The sequence below is a fragment of the Notamacropus eugenii genome, chromosome 6 (genome assembly GCF_028372415.1).
Source record: "Notamacropus eugenii isolate mMacEug1 chromosome 6, mMacEug1.pri_v2, whole genome shotgun sequence".
Taxonomy (NCBI): Eukaryota; Metazoa; Chordata; class Mammalia; order Diprotodontia; family Macropodidae; genus Notamacropus; species Notamacropus eugenii.
This window is the reverse complement of record NC_092877.1, coordinates 74,437,288-74,455,244: the sequence shown is the minus strand read 5'-3', so window position 1 is coordinate 74,455,244 and position 17,957 is coordinate 74,437,288.

The window sequence follows — 17,957 nt, the reverse complement described above, 5'->3', positions numbered from 1 at the left end:
AAACTACACATTTCTGTATCTTTCTTTTTTTAATTTTTTCTGTTTTTCTTATGTAAGAGAAGATAGGATCTTCATTTTAGTTTCATTACAGTTGTACTTGGGAGGTTTTACACCTCTGCATCACCCCACACACTATAGAGTGCTAAATACAAAAAAATTCATAGTAGGTAGATACAAAGTGCAGTAGTTAGTGAGAATGGGCACTAACATTTTAGGGGATTAATAAATGTTTCATGTCGGGAAATGTGCTTGAGCTGAGTGTTGAAGGAATAGAATTCTATAAAGTAGAAGAAGAAAATGCGTTCCAGACATCAGGGCAGCCAATGCATAGGCATGGAGACAGGAGATGGAACACTGTGTTTTTATAATACAGAGAAAGCCAGTTTTATTGGATAGTAAAACCCCCAAAGGGGTTAAAGTGTGATGTACATTGTAATAAAAATATACTGTGTACATTTTAATGTATAATGATTCTGTAAAAGAGTTTGAAGCCAGCTTATACAGGGCTTTAAAAGCTTAACAGAAAAGTTTTTATTTTCTCTTAGGTAGAGTAAGAAGTTACTAGAGTTTTTGCACGATACGGTCAAATCTATGTGTGAGCAAAGTTGGTTTAGCAGTCATGCGAAGAACTGACTATGACCTATAAGACAGGGAGACTAATTAAGAGGCCATTATAATAATCTAGGCAAGACATGATGAGGGTTTGAACTGAAAGGGTTGAACTTGAAAGGGTAACTATATGAGTAGAGAGAAGGGGTAATATTTGAGAGATGTAGTTGGAGGTAAGATTGGGTAATTGATTAGGTATGTGACCTAAGAGTGAAGAGTTAAACCTGTGGTTATAATACTTTGAGAACAGAAGAATGGTGATGACTTTTCTGAGGAAATAAATAAATTCTATTAGAGTATAGAGTTGTCTTCAGGGCATCCTATTTGAAATGTTCAATAGGCAGTTAGTGATATGGGACCAAAACTCAGAGAAGATTTTGAGGCTGGATATATGGATATATGAGTCATCAGCCTAGAGATGGTAGATAAACTCATGAGAGCTCATATGTTCACTGTGAGGGAGTGTAGAGGGAGAAGAGGAAAAGAATCTTGGAACACCCACAGTTAGATTGCTTAGTTAGGTTATACTGGTGATAAGCTAATAAAGGAGATTGAGAAGAAATATTAAACAGGTAGGCAGAGAACCAGGAGAGAGTAGTAGAAATGAAAGCCTAGAGCAGAGAGAATATTCAGAAGGAAAGGGTGATCAGTAACATCATATACAGCAGGTTGAGTAGGTTAAGGACTGAGGAAAAGACCATCAGCTTTGGCAATTATTAAAGGCTCATTGACAACTGATGAAACAAGTTTCAGTTGAATAATGGGGTCAGTAGTCAGTTTACCGAGGGCTGAGAAGTATGAGGTGAGGAACTCAAGGTGGTGAACAGAGACAGATTTTTCTAGGAGTTTGGTTGAGAAAAGGGTATATAGAACAATTCATTTAAAGCTCTATTGACCACCTCATGAAATGCAACAAATATTTAAGCACTAATAACGTGAATAATGCACATACACTAATAGATATGCTGTAGCCCAAGCTCTCAAAGAACTTAATTTATTTAAACTTTTTGATTTAAACTCTCCTGTTTTGTGTCTTGGCTTCTCTTGGTTCTATCTCCTAGATGTTTAGCTGTTACTTCTGAATCTCCCTTAATGGGTCTTTTTACTGCCCTTTGAGTGGGGGGACCTCATGAGGCCCAGTCCCTCTTTCCCCTCTATTTTCTCTCTCTCTCTCTATTGGCAATCCCATCAAGTCAAATGGCTTCAATTATTACCTATGTGCATATGAGTCCAAAATCTGCGTGGGAGTCTCACATTTTCAAACTGCCTGCTAAATATCTACAGTGGATTATCTTTCAAGCACTTCAGATTCAACTCATCCAAAACAAAATTCATCATTTTGCCTTCAAAATTTTCCTCTACTCACAGTTTTGCCCTGATGGTACCACCACCCCTATAGATACCTAGCCATCTTTTATTATTCTTACCTCCATCAAATTATTTGCTAAATCTTATTGAATTTACCCTTTCAAATATCTCTCATATTCATCTTCTCTGTATTCTATTCAGCCTAGTACAGTCCATCATCACTTTTCACATGGTCTGTTTGTATATGGTTTGAAGTTTTGTATTTAGTTCCTCCATACTTCAATCTAACCTTTTCCAACTGATCATTACTAAAATTGCCAAGACAGCATCCCTAATGTTTGGTAGTTATGGTCATTAGGATGACCTCCCAGATCGAAAACTTTTGGTTGTCTTTAAGAATAACATACAAACTCCTTAGCTAGTATTATAAGCCCTCCATAATTTTACTCTGAAATGCTTTTTTAGATACTATTCCACGTTATTCCCTTTCATCCATTCTACCTTAGGGCTAAATTAGACCACTAGGTATTCTTCAAACTTGTTCCCTGTTCCCTATCCAGATATTTACAGAGGCCTGACCTCCTTTCATGTAATAATTTCACTTCCATTAAGTTCATATTAAATGTTTCTTCCCTCCCCCACCCCATTGGACCCATTTTCATGCAACTGAAAATGATCACTCTCTCCTCAAACCACTCCTAATACTTTGTCTGGATCTCTTCTTTGCCTTTATCCCATGCTACCTTATAACTTTTTTTTTTTAAATTTGAGTATATCTTTGTATCCACCCTATTAGGTGGTAAACTCCTTAAGGAAAAGGTTTGTGTCATTTTTATTATTGTGTTCTTAGGCCTTAGAATAGTTCCTTGAACATAGTAGATGATGATAATAATAATAAAATTACAATACCTAGCATTTATATGGTGCTTTAAGGCTTGCAAAGCATTTCACAAATACTATTTGGTCCTCCCAACAACCTGGGAGGCAGGGCTGTTACTACCTCTGTTTTGTAGATGAGGAAGCTGATGCAGATAGAAGTTAAGTGATTTGCCCACAATCACATTGCTAGTTAGTGTCTGATTTGGGATTTGAATTAATTTTCCTGACTCCAGGTCAAGTGCTCTACCCACTGTCCCACCTAAGTGTGCCACATATAACCTTTTAAAAAATTTAATTTGATAAGTGAATCCAGGAGCTCATCTGAGCTCTCCCCCAAATCCCTCCAAATACCTATAAAAAATGATGCTGAAAAATTCTAGATCAGCAGAACCCATAAAAAGACAAGTGAAACAAATTTCTAACTCAGGACAACTTGAAAGATTGATAGGAAAGGTCTTTTGCACCAGACTGAGAGAGGGGTGTAGTCCAATACAGGCTACACCAGGACTTCCCAGGACCTAGCAAACCCAGGGCATGCTTCAGGGGACTGAATCACTGGCAGCTGTGGTGGTCTCCTCAAACGTCAAAAACAACTTAGAAGGTCAGTAGGAAAGGTCTGTGAGAGCTGAGTAAGAGAAGAATGCAGTCCAGGCATGGCCACAATAACCCAGGAGTAGTTCTTGGAAGTGACTAAAGCAGCAGTGTTATCTGAGTGGCAACAGCTGCTTCTGGAGCGCTTAGACCATAAATGGGAAAGGAGATCGAACAAAACGGTCAGAAGCAAATATACTGGCACTGAAACAGGTCTCTGGTATTTTGCCCATACTCGGATGCCACTCAGTACTCGTGGCAGTCTCAGGGCAAGGAGCACTAGCACAGCACAGCTTGTGGCAGTAGTGGAGAGAGAACCTTACTCACATTTCCAGGGCAGAAAAAAGTGTATGTGGTCACTGACAGATCAGAACATGGGCTAGGAGGAGAGTAAATACCATTCCTTAAATCATACAATCTTGAAAGAACTGAAAACCTGTGAGTCCCTGGAAGCATCTCTGAAAACAGCTGCATAAAACCCTGAAGCTTGAGAGAGTATACCCTCCACACTGAAAGCAGAGACCTACTTAATGAAGAGTTAAAAAGTCAAATAAATGACTGAGAAAATGGACAAACAATGGAAAAAAATCAGACTATAGAAACTTACTTTGGTGACAAGGGAGATCAAAACATAAACTCAGAAGAAGACAACAGAGTCAAAACTCTTACATCCAAAGCCTCCAAGAAAAATGTGAATTGATCTCAGGCCATGGAAGAGCTCAGAAAGAATTTTGAAAATCAAGTAAGAGAAGTAGAGGAAAAAGTGGGAAGAGAAATGATAATGATGCAAGAAAAATGAGTCAACATCATGATAAAGGAAACCCCCAAAATACTGAAGAAAATAACATCTAAAAATGGCTAGACCAAATAGCAAAAGAGATCCAAAAAGCCAATGAGGAGAAGAATGGCTTAAAAATCAGAATTGGACAAATGGAAAAAGGAGATTCAAAAGCTCACTAAGAAGAAAATAATTGCTTAAAAATCAGAATGGAGCAAATGGATGTTAATGACTCTATGAGAAATCAAGAAATTATAAAACAAAGAAAAAATAGAAGATAATGTGAAATATCTCGTCGAAAAAACAATTGACTTGGAAAATAGATTCAGGAGAGCTGATGTGAACATTATTGTACTATCTGAAATCCATGATCATAAAAAGAGCCTAGACACCACCGTTCAAGGAATTATCAAGGAAAACTCACCTCATATTCTGAATTCAGAGAGGAAAATAGAAATTAAAAGAATACACCTATCATCTTCTGAAAGAGATCTCAAAAGGAAAACTTCTGGGAATATTATAGACAATTTCCAGAGTTCACAGGTCAAGGAGAACATATTGTAAGCAGCCAGTATTTGAGTATTGTGAAAACACAATCAGGATAACACAAGATATAGCAGCTTCTACATTAAGGGATTTGAGAGATTGGAATATGATATTCTGTAGCTCAAAGGAGATAGGATTAAAGCCAAGAATCACCTACCCAGGAAAACTGGAGTATAATCTATGTGTGGAAAAAAGGGATACTCAGTGACAGTGGAAATTAATTTGTTCTTGAGAAAAGACCAGAGATAAATAGAACAACTGACTTTCAAGTACAAGACTCAAGAGAAGCATGAAAAGGTAAACAGAAAAGAGAAATCATAAGGGACTTATTAAAGCTGAACTGTTTATATTTCTACATGGAAAGATGATATATGTAACTCATTTCTTGTTATTAGGGTAGTGGCAGGGCATATATATGTGTGTATTCATATATGCATATATGTGTATATGTATATATGTGTATATAAGTGTATATATACACACATATATGTATATGTGTACATATGTATGTATGCATGTATGTAGACAGAGGGCAGAGAGTGAGTTGAATATAAAGGGATGATATCTAAAAAGTAAAATTAAAGGGTGAGAGAAGAATGTACTGGGAGAAGGAGAAAAGGAGAGGTAGAATGGATAACCTATATCACATAAAAGAGACAAGAAATGTGGAGGGGAAGAAGGGGTGACAGGAAATGAGTGAACCTTACTCTCATTGGAATTAACGTAAGGAGGCAATAACATGTATACTCAATTGGATATGAACATCTATCTTACCCTACAGGAAAGTAGAGGGGAAGAGGTCGGGGGATGATAGAAGGGAGAAGGGAATAATGAGAAGCCAACACTTTTGTGGAGGGGGACAAGGTGAAAGGAGAGAATAGAATAAATGGGGGGATAGGATGGAGGGAAATACAGTCATCAATAGTAACTGTCAAAAAAATTGAAGCAAGTTTCTCTGATAAAGGCTAACATATGGAGAACTGTGTTGAATTTATTAAAATAAGAGCTATTCCCCAACTGATGCATGATCAAAAATTATAATCAGTTTTCAGATGCAGTAATTAAAGCTATCTATAGCCATATGTAAAAAATTCTAACTCATTATTTGTTAGGGAAATGCAAGATTAAACAATTCTGGTGTATTACTTCATGCCTATTAGATTAGATAATAGGACAGAAAAGTTAAATGACACATGTTGAGGGGGATGAGGGAAAAGTGAGATACTAATGTACTCTTGTCAGAGTTGTGAATTGGTTAAACCATTCTATAGAACAATTTGGAACTATGGCCAGCAATACCACAGCTAGATCTATATCCCAAAGATATCAGAAGCAGAAAGGTAAAAGGACCTATATGTACAAAAATATTTATGGTAGCTCTTCCCTGGAGGTAAAGAATTAGAAATTTAGGGAATGCACATCAATTGGGGGATGGCTAAAAGGTTGTGATGTGTTGTTATGATGGATACTATTGTACTACAAGAAATGATGAGCAGAACGTTCTCAAAAAAACCTAGAAAGACTTACATGGTGGATGCAAAGTGAAATGTACTGGGTACAAAGTAACAGCAATATTGTAAGATGATTAGCTGTACATAGTCTAGCTATTCTCAGAAGTACAATGATCCATGACAACTCTGAACGACTTGGGATAAAAAATGATACCATCCCCAGAGAAAGAACTGATGGTGTCTGAATACAGAGTGAAGCAATGTTTCTGTTTGTTTGTTTTTCTCATTTTAGTTTTCTTGAGGTTTTTTTTTTTGCTCCATTTTCTTTCACAACATGACTATTATGGATGTTTTGCATGACTACACGTGTATAATCTATATGGGAATGTTTGTCTTCTCAATCATGGGGGGTGGGAAAGGAGAAAGGGAGAGAATTTGGAATTCAGAGTTTTAAAAACAAATGTTAAATTGCTTTTACATGTAACTGGGGAGAAATAAACACTAAATAAATGGAAAAAAAAGATTTAATTCAAAGTACGAATTTAATTCAAAGTATGACTACATTTAAGTATGTAGTCAGCAACATTGATAGAACACTGGGCTTTGAGTCAGAAAGACCTCAGTTCAAATCTATCCACTCCTTCACTTACTCCATGCAATAAGAAGAGAACCACAGAACAACCTTCTACATCTCTATTGAACTCCTCGTGGCAGATTCGTAGAAAAACATCGTCTAAAGGCACCTTGGATGAGATGCTATGAATAGGTTGCTATCTGCACTGTTGAAGGGAGTTATCAGGTGTATGTGGTCATGTATTCATTGGAGATATTCATTTATCAACTGCTTAATTGTTTACTCTTAGTATGTAAAAATGATACTCATTTTGTTACTTGGTGAAAAGAGCAGTCAGGTTCCTGTAATGATTCATTGCCCACATCAGTATTTTGCACCAGGGGTAGCTAGGTGGTGCAGTGGATAGAGCATCAGTGCAGGAGTCAGGAGGACCTGAGTTCAAATCTCACCTCAGACACTTGACAGTCACCAGCTATGTGACCTTGAGCAAGTCACCTAATTCCAACTGCTTCATCCTGGGTCATCTCCAGTCATACTGATGAATATCTGGTCACTGGATTCAGATAGCTCTGGAGGAGAAATGAGGCTGGTGACCTGCACAGTCCTCCCTCACTCAAAACAGCCAAGTGCATGTCATGTCCTTATTTCTCCAATGGCACTGTCTTCTTCGGCAACGAAGGACGAACACACACAATTTCGCACTGAAACAACCTTGTCTTCTGGACCTTCTGTTGCTATCTTTAGTTAACATCTCATTTATTTTGGCATCAGAACAAGAGCTGTTTGTTATTCCTGATTTTTTAGACCATCCATTAAGGTGTCAAAATGGTTTAAACAGTCTAATGTGTACAGATTCTTAATATATAATTATTGAATTGATTTGATGAACATTTCTTCAGTCTTATATAGAGCATGCTGAACTTCATTTAACCTGTTAATGATGACTCAGGGTCATCATTTGACCTTCAGTTCTTGTACTGTACTGTCATTCAGTAATGCCCTTAGCAGCTATGAAAATTTGTAAGACTATTGGCTCACAGCCCGACACCATTTGGCATATCAAGTTCATGTGTCTGTTTTTAATAGTTATTTTTTCCTTCTGTCTGCCCCCCATACCCTTTACCCCTTGCTATTAGGCTGTCAGCTGTTACTACTTTCCTTATCAGTATGCCTGTCATGCAAGGGTACAGGTAGCAATGAGAAAAGATTGGCCAGAGAAGGGGAGGCTAATAAAACAGCAGATGATGCAATCATACATCTCAGAATTAGAAGGAACTTCAGGGTCCATCTGTTTAACCCATATCCAACAAAGAATACCCAATGCAATACACGTCTAAGGAATGATCATGCATTCTTTGCCTGATGACCTCCAAATAGGAGAAACTATTTCCTTAGGGAAAAGCATAGCTCTAATCATTGGAGTTTTTCTTCCTGAGTTAAACTTCAATTTGACTCTTGGCTATTTTCACCTATTACTCTCAGTTGTATACTCAAAACCCCCAAAGAACAAATCTAATTTCTAACATGGCAGAAAGGCTTTGCAACACTTGAAGATAGCCATTGTCATGCTCCTTTCCTTTCTTTTCACCAGGCTAATCATCCCTAATTTCTTCAAGAGAGCTTCATTTGACATCAGCTTGGTACCTCTTTTCCATTTTTTGCTATCTTCTGGGCTGTGTTCCATTTACCATTGCCCACAGATGACACACTGAATATACCAGTACTGCAGATATTATAGACAAATCAAACAAAATACTCCAGATGTAAATCTGACTAGGACCAAGTTCAGATGAACTATGTTCTTATTCTTGCAGGTCATTTCCATCGTAATGTAGGCCAAGAACATACTAACGCTTTTGGCTGTCCTATCACACTGTTGACTCATATCAGATTTTTCAGGACACTAAAGTCTCCTTATGTTTTTCATACAAACTGCTTCCTAATCGTGCCTCCTCCCATCTTGTGCTTGTCATAAATATTGTGAAGGTTAAAGAATACTGGGTTTGAAATAAGAGGACGTGGATTCAGCTTTCACTCGATTATTCACTACCTGTATAATCTTCCACAAATCTCTAAACTAATCTGGGCCAAGGTTCTCAATTATAAAGTGAGGGCACTAGACTACATTATCTCTGTGGTCACTTGGAGGTTTACATTTTTTGACACTTTGAAGTTAGCTTGTGTTAGCACAGATGTGGACAGTTAATAACTTGGGGTTATGAGGAAAGTGCAAACGAATGGCATAGATCAAGGAAGGTCAGTACAGTCTAGAAGTTCAATAGATGTGGATGCGCCTTTATATTATAGTAGATTATGAAAGTACAAGGTCAAGGAGGTAAATGAAGCTATGAAGGAACAGAAAAACACCTAAATCCAGAGGGGCAAGCAAAGCACAAAATTCAAAATACTGTCAAAGAGGACCTAACAAGCCATAGGAGTTATACTGTTCACCTGGATTGTGATGGGGCCAAAGGATATTTCTTCTCCTGGTCGGTTTTTTAATCTCTTTATGTACAGTTAGACAAAGACTCCCAAGTGTATTTTTGTATTTAAAGAGAGCCAAAGCCTCTATTAGAGCAGTACCTAGCACTTTGTAAGCCCTAAATCAATGTTTGTTAGATTGAATTGAAAGGCTAAATTATCCATTGGGGTTTTAAAACATGTACTTTCAATAGCCCCTTCATCCCACCTTTAACCTGATGTTTATAATTTGTTGTAGGACTAGAAAACTTCCCTTGTTAAAACTGCATTTAAAATAAGAGTAGATAAGTCTCTAGGGATTCTCAAAGTGGAAAGTGAGCCTTGTAAAGTCCAGCTGAGCTTCTCCGTGGTTTGTTTGGGGCGTTATGTTTGTTTCTGATTTCCTAGTTATGTTCTGGATGATTGAGGCACTCAGAGATATGTGATTTTTAGGTAGATGAATTTCAGTTGTAACAATATGGAATGGAGACCCTCTTGCTATCCTGCTAAACCTATAGGTTTCATTTTCAACAAATCTACATTTCTATGAAAGTTTAAAAAGTGAAAAAGTTTTGTGAAATTGCTTTTTATTTAAATTTTTTTCAGATGGCTAAAATTTCAACATGACCCAGAAAAAAACGGATCACAATTACATTATCCGTCATAGAAACATATTAAAAGAATGTAAACAGTATAGTGAAAATTAGGACTGTCCTATATAAAAAGGATGAAAATCATTTTGGGAGGCGGGATGCTCTTTTCAATAATTATCACTGATGGTATTTTCAGTACTGTATTGTTTCTAAAGATTTAAGGCTGGAACTTCTACAATTCAAGTAAAGAAAGAATATGAGGGACTATTAAATATTTTGTGAATTGTGTTGAAGATTTTTTTTTCTTGTAGTAGACGTAATGCATTTAATCTCACCAGAAGTTAAAGCAAAGCTAACCAATTCTAGTGGTGTAGTAAAATAGATTTTGTTACAAGTCACTAAGGAATCTATTGACTGGTGAGGCTTATTGTCTGCAGAAGAGCAAAAGGAGTCAATAGTTTAAATGCAGCAAGACATTTTGGCAATAAATTAGGAAGGACTGGTTGGCTTTCTGTTGGGAATTTGTATAATGAAGTAGGCTCCTAAGGGTCTGGAGCAAGGGGGAGTACAGAGCTGTAAAGGCATCATTTCTGAATATTTCTAAAAACAGATGGAGTGACTTATCTTAGAAGGGAGGGTGAGTATTTGGTGGAGGAAGGTGGGGGAGCCAGACAACCTCTTAAAGTCCTATTACTACCCGTTAATACTGTGTTACAGGATGACAGGCCAAGTCTCATTGACTTATTTGACTCATTATCCACGTGTGAAGGAAATGCCCATTGCCCTGAACTGAGTCTGCTCTTGGTTTTCACATTCAGACCGCCTGCTCTTAGTAGATATGACTAGATGCCTCCTATATAGTAGCACCCTCACTGAAGACTGGTTTTCCCTGTGGTAAGAAAGTTATAAAGATGACTGAGTATGAATCAGGAAGGCTGCTGGGGTCATGCACAGGGTCTTCTGTCTACCTCCTTTTTTCTCAGTTCTTATGGACCTCCTGGTTGCTGCTTGCGCTGTCACTCAAACAACTATGTTCATTGGCCATTCCCATCTCTTAGTGGTTAAATTGCTTCTGCTTTGCATTTGGTTTGTCCTCTGGTACTTGCAGGTGCTAGATTCCTATGGTATATCTGAATATTCCACCAAACTTTGTGCTCACATGACCTGTCTGTCCCTTCTGCCAGATGCTGCCTGGAAACTGCTATGATGTCAATATGGAGAGATAAAATTTAGGCAGCCTTATCTCAGCCAAATTTAATAACAGTAACAGTGATAATGCTGATATAAAGCAGTTTGAGTTGGGTAGAGCAGTTACGTGGTGCAGTGGATGGAGTACTAGGGCTGAACTCAGGAAGATTAATCTTCCTGAGTTCACATTTGATCTCAGACACTTACTGGCTGTGTGATCCTAGGCAAGTCACTTAACTATGTGCGCCTTAGTTTCCTCATTTGTAAAAAGAGCTGGAGAAAGAAATTGGAAACCACTCCATTATCTTTGTCACAAAACGCCCAAATAGGATCATGGAGAGTTGGACATGACTGAAAGAATTCCACAAAAACAGCAAAATGTGCTGGGTGCCCTTTGCAGTTATTATCTCATTTGATCCTCAAACAATGCTGAAAGGTATTGTTATCCTTATTTTGCTGATGAGAAAACGGAGGCAAACAGAGCATAAGTTTCTTGCCTAGGGTTATACAGTGGCCAAAAAATTGGCTATTCTGCCAATATTTTATATTCATAGTAGTAATGTTTTAGAAAAAATTCCCTTTAATTTTTTCACATGCAAAATCCTAATGCTAGAGGAAAATTGTGGCAAGTTGCAAAGTAACAGACAGAACTAAAAATGCTGTACTAAGTAAGGTGTTTTATTTTTTAAAAATGTATTCTTTGAGTTACCCTATGTTTTCCCACTGTTTGCTTTTTACTTCTAATTACAATCCTGCAGATAATCCCCTTATCTTGTCTTTTAAAACCCCAATGCCTTATTTTACCGGAACCACTATTTTAAACCAGAGATAGACTTCGAAGAGTGACCTTGTTAGCGCCATCATACTTCTGCTGGAGAAATGACAAACAAGTGACTTTAGTTCTTGACATTTCAAGAGAGAGCAAGACTTTGGCACTGTCTGTTTTATTTAGAAGTATAATCTCTGCCTCCAGGTCAGCGCTTTAATGAGGTGACTTTCTTTAAGCTTAAATTTAATATTTGTTTCCATATAGAATTTCCTTGCTTTGACAGACTATACAGTTTCAAATCAAACTTCAGGAAAACTGATCCAGAAATTGTTTTACCTCCATGTCAAATCCTATAAAACACAGGATTAATTAGGTTTTTAGAAGGAAGGATTTATTATTATTTTTGCATTCCTGGGTTTTTAGAACATCCTCCGTGACTTATTCTGGTACCTCATTTCCTCACAGATGTGTTGCTGTAAAGACATTTTTCATTTTCTGTGCAATAACTGCTTAACACTTAGAGAACTAAGAATTTACATCAATATTCAATCGACTATCTCTGTCTGTCTCTGTGTCTCAGAGTCTTGTCTCTGTCTCTGTCTCTCTCTCTCTCTGTCTTTGTCTCTGTCTCTCTCTCTGTCTCTGTCTCTCCCTCTCTCTCCCTCTCTCTGTGTGTAATGGCCTTAGAGGCTATCGAACCCAACCTTATTTTACAAATGAGGAAATCGAGTCCCAGGGAAGTTTAATGTTTTTCCCAAGGTCACATGGATATTTAGCAGGATTTGAACCAAAGTCCTTTACACAGGAGACATTGCTCTTCCCACTTACAAAATATACTTTATTAACTTTTTGTATTGGTGCTTGTTTTTTTCTTATTTTTAAACTGTTTTATGAGTTTAGTTCCTATGAATTTTTTCTTTGTATGATTATTTTGTTTTGAGCACTTTAAGGACTTTGAGCTTTCTGTAAAGTCTCAAGACCCTAAGCAAGTCTGCAAACCTCTGTTTCTGTGACTTATTTCTGAACTTGATCAGAACCACACTGATCACCTGGAACCTCTCTGTCTTATTGTTGTTTATGACCGAGGACACTTTTTTCTTTGTGTAGGTTATGGCATAAGTCCACTCATCTATGCACTCTGACAATATGAATTGTGTCTAGATGTGGCTTCTGGTGAAAGAAGAAAGATGCTAGTATGTCAAATTCTAAGCTAGAAAATTCTTAAAGGGTAGCAAAACCCAACATTTATGTGGTGCTTTGTGGTTTATCAATGATTTACACAACTGACATCATTGGCTCTGCATAGCCACTTTGAGAGGCAGGAGAACAAGTTCTAGTCTCCCAGGTCAATAGAAGCTCAGGCTCAGAGAAATTAATTGACTTTGGCCAAAGCTGTCTAACTCTTAAATGGCAGAGGGTGCAATCTGAGCCCTGCTGCAATTCTAGAATTCCAAATATCTTTCACTGTAGCTTCCTCTCTACTCAAAAGCAGGTAACACTTTCATGTATTTATATAAATATTTGTGAATTCATATTCGTCAGTTTGATGTCTTTTGTTCTTTATATCATCATAGTTTTTTTTTCCTCCCCAGGATCCCTTCCCTCCCAAAGAGCCATCCCAGATAACCAATAATATTGTTTCAAATAGAAAAAAAAAGTGAAGGGGGAAAAAATCAAAACAAATAATCAGTTTAATCAGTACACTGAGATAATCTGAAAACATGTGCAATGTGTAACACCTGTGAACCTCCCACTTCTATAAAGGATGAGTTAGGAATGCTTCTTGTATCTCATCTTTCAAGCCATGGATATTCCCTATAATTTTTCAGAATTCACTTTTGATAGCGTGTGTGTTTGTAGTTATTATGTCCATTTACATTGTTTCACTCGTGTATGAAGTTTTCTTGGCTCTACTTCATTCTGCATCAGTTCAGATTTTTTTGCTTTTCTGTATTCATCACATTCATCATTTCTTACAATACCATAACATCCCATTTTGTTTATATATCACAATTTGTTTAGCTGTTTTCCAATTGATAGACATCTACTTTCCAATTCTTTGCTGTCACAAAAATTGCTCCTATATCTCTTTTGCTATATATGAGTCTTAGCAATGGTATAGACACATTAATCACTCTTTTTGCATATTTTTAAAATGCTTTCCAAAATTATTGTACCTATTCACAGGTATAGCAACAATGCAACAGTGTGCCTATCTTCCCACAAACCATCCAGCATTGATTTTTGCCTCTTAATGTCCTCTTTGCCAATTGTCACGGTATTTGGTGAAACCTTAGGGTTGTTTTGTTTTGCGTTTCTCTTTCTATTGGTGATTTAGAGTATACTTTCATGTGGTTGTTCATATTTTGCAATTCTTTTAAGAACTATTTGTTCATATTCTTTGACTATGCATCTACTTGAGAATTGGGTAGGTAATACTTTAAAGGATCACTTCTGGTGGTTATGATAGGATTCAGACTTGTGATTTAATTTCATATGAAGCTCCCAGGAAGGCGCATCCTTTACCAGTGCAGGTACCTTCTCTGCAATATATTGTCTCTGAGAGTTGCTGAGACTACCTTCAGAACCTGAGGGAATTGCTCTGTGTCACAAGCCAGGACGTGTGCAGGGGGCATACTCATTGCTATCATGAATTCTGCAATTGGTAGTCATAAAATTACTTCCAATTCTAAATCCATGACTGTATGGTCCACTCCCTTAACACATATACATAGAACGTTTAAAGTTTTATAATCACAAAAAAGCAATTGCATTGATTAAGTGCCTAGTATGTGCCAGGCATTGTGCCAGATGCTGGGGACAGAAATACAAAAAATGAAGCACTTCCTACTCCCAGATGAACTTCTAATGAGGGAAGCGAGTATGTTTACTGTATACAATGGGAATAAAAACAGCTTGATGCTGAGTACTGTATTGTATCACATACAATTTGATTCAGGTACTCCATGGGGGAGTGGGGGAGGTCATTATCAATTGGGAGGTGGTACTGGGAAAGGTTTCATGCAGAGGATAAACACAGAATAACCCTATCTGAAACCTTTAAAAATCTGTTGTTTGAAAACCACAATATCATCAACTAAAAATGTTTTTTTGTTCCTTTTCCGTTATTCAGTTGTGTCCAATTCTACAGAACTCTATAAATCTTTGTCTGTGGGGTTTTCTTGGCAAAGATACTGCAGTGGTTTGCCATTTCTTCCTCTAGTGTACCTACATTTTACAAATCGGGAACTGAAGTAAATAGAGATTAGGTGGCTTGCCCAGGGTCTGTAAAAGCAAGCGCCCCAACATACACAGGAGGGCCTGCTATCACTGGTTCTTAGATCTTCATTTCTAAAAGGAAAGCAGCTTTTGAGGGGTCAGCAATCACTTTAATCAACCACATATGTATCATTCACTTAGTTCAGGGGGAAAAGTCAGCACCTTAAACTTCAGAGAAAATTCAGAGAAATGCAGATCTGTTGACAGGGCTTCCAACTGCCTGACATAAGCAACACATACCTCACAGATCAACAGACAGATAACCGTCTGACCATATCAGAGAGAGTTACCAGAGAGAGAAGCACCAACATGTAGGTTTTCAAATCTGGGGGACTCCTTAGTGGCTGCCCAGAGTCTCATCTGGCCAAACACTTCCACTCAGTAAGGGCCAAAGTAAAGCCTCACCTCAGAGTCTTTATACACTTTTCAGAGCCAGAGGGCATCACAACCCTTGAGAACTAGTGCCTTATTAACAAAAGGTGTGAGCCTTCCTACAAAGCTTCCCTAATCAAACTCCCCTTTATGAGCAGGCTCATTAATGGATAGGGAAGATCTTCTTTAATCACATTAAGATTACACATTAACAATGCAAATAACATAGACTATTTCTAGTTAAAGATTCTTGATTAATTCAACCAAAGGCAAGATTCAGTGAAAGGCACTTGATTATACTAAAACAAAAAGCAGCAAAAGATCCTACTTTGCTTTTCATTACAGGGTCAAACAGCTAAGGCCCAAGTTAACTCATATCTTCCTGACTCCACACCAACTAGTTTAGCGAGTAAGAATGCTTAGTAGGAACTAAAATGGCAGTAGCAGGGGCTAGAATGGAAAGGTCCCTTCCTCAGAGAACCTACCTGCATGGTTCTTGATAAATCTAGCTTGAAGATTCTTAAAAGAGGTCAACAAAGTGAATTTAGACGCGTTACCTCTGAAGCTTGTGAATCTTTTTCTTTAAAATGTCCCCTTTGATGTTTAATTTAGCAATAGTGAGACATTCAATATAATCTTAAATAATAAACCATGAATCCACAAACATATGTGGAGGGTCCTACAAGCCAATAAGGGAATATGATTGGTTAGCAGAGAAATAGCAAGCATTAGTGAAGAGAAAAGAAGTGGAGATGGATTGAGATGTCAAGAACAAAATGAAAGGGAGCATAGTTCCTTCAGAGGCTTTCAGAAGGAGATATGATTTGAGGGAAGAGGTTGAGAAAGATGCCATGTGATTGGCTGCATGTCAGTGTTTAGAAACTCCTGAAATAATGCTTAGCACAGGTGCTAAGTGGGAAAGAATTGATCCCCCAAAATTGTGCCACAAGTGCAAGGAGTAAATATCAAATCACAGCATTTGGAGCCAATGATGGATCCGAGAGGGGAAGCAAAAAGGAAGCTGTTGTAGATATATTTGAAATTCCACTTTGCTTTATGAATATGAAGAGGCTTTCCATGGAACTAATGGTCAGTGAACTTAGTTTAAGTGTAAAGGGATTCATGCTTCATTTAATTTTATTCATCTTATTGATTTGATTGCAGTAGGTCAGGCCAGGTATGTTTCTGAGTTTCTAAGGAGTTACATAAAATTATTCTGTCAGCTTTTAAAATGATTTTTGAATGATAAAGGCAGAATGTATGTAGGAATATTTTTTTCCTGCTCTCTCTGTTTTCACTGAACAAATACTTCAATTACTTAAAGTATTTTTGGACCCAAGCACTGCAGAAGGGTTAAGAACCTGAAAGAAAATGAAACCTGGTTGCTCAGTGTAGAATTCACCTCTATCCTGCCTCTAACCTATAAAAGAGCAAGTGGCTTCCATTTTGGCTATTAAACTTGGCAGCATCACCAGTTTTGGTGGTGAATTTCCAAGCACCAAATTCCATAAACATGAGTGGCTTCTTGCTTTTTCAGCCATGATGTCCTTCCTGGCTCAGTCTCCCTACTCCTGATGGATCCCCAAGTTCAGACAAAACTGCCTTTAAAGAGAAGGTAATCAGATTCTGGTGATGGCTTTTACTTACTACCACCCTACCCAGACTTTTGGAAAGTTAATCCACTGGTTGAACAAATGGCAATGATGATTTTGTTAGATTATAAAGTCAAAAATGATTTTGTCAGTCATAGTTCAAGTCAAAAAGTGAGTATCAAACACTATCATATGCCAGAAATTTCACTAAAATCAGTGAAATAGAGACAAAATTGAAAGCATTCTTTGACCTCAAAGAGCTTACATTTTGTCTTCTGGTTACTAGTATTTCTACAAGTAAACAGTATGGTTCTGGCACTCTTAGTTGTCCTAGAAATATGTGGTTTTGAATTCACGTTAGAATCAGTTAGAAGCATGCAGTGAGCAGGAGGTGGAAGCATCTAAACAAGGAAGTTTAGAAACACAAACTAAGAATTGTAGTAAAGAAATGGCAATTGTTTGAGGTGCTCTGTCTGGATAAGGGAAGGAAAAGAAGAGACCTCAGTAGCAGGCATGTTCAAAAGAGTGAAGGCCATGCTAGAGTCTCTGGTGTTGGTATTCCAAGTATAGCCATCCTCTGCAAATGTTCTTGTAGATTTTAACTTATTTTTCTCATTGGGTTTTCTGAGACCATAGAGAGCTGGACACTGATGGGAATGCAGAAGTTATCATAGAGTCATAACTGCATATATTGTTTTGAACTTTGATTCCCAGAACTGAAGTATTGTTGTCAGTGTGGCAATGTAAGCAGATGTTTAGATGAATTCACATAAGCCAGACCTGTGAATTCTCACCCACTATCCTACTTGCCTGAGGCATCTAGATGACTGAGTGGATAGAGCATTGGACCATGGAGTCTGTAAGACTTAAATTCAAATGTGGCCTCAGATAGCTGGGTGACCCTGGGCAAGTCACTTAACCTCTGTTTGCCTCAGTTTCCTCATAGATAAAATAAGCTAGAGAAGGAA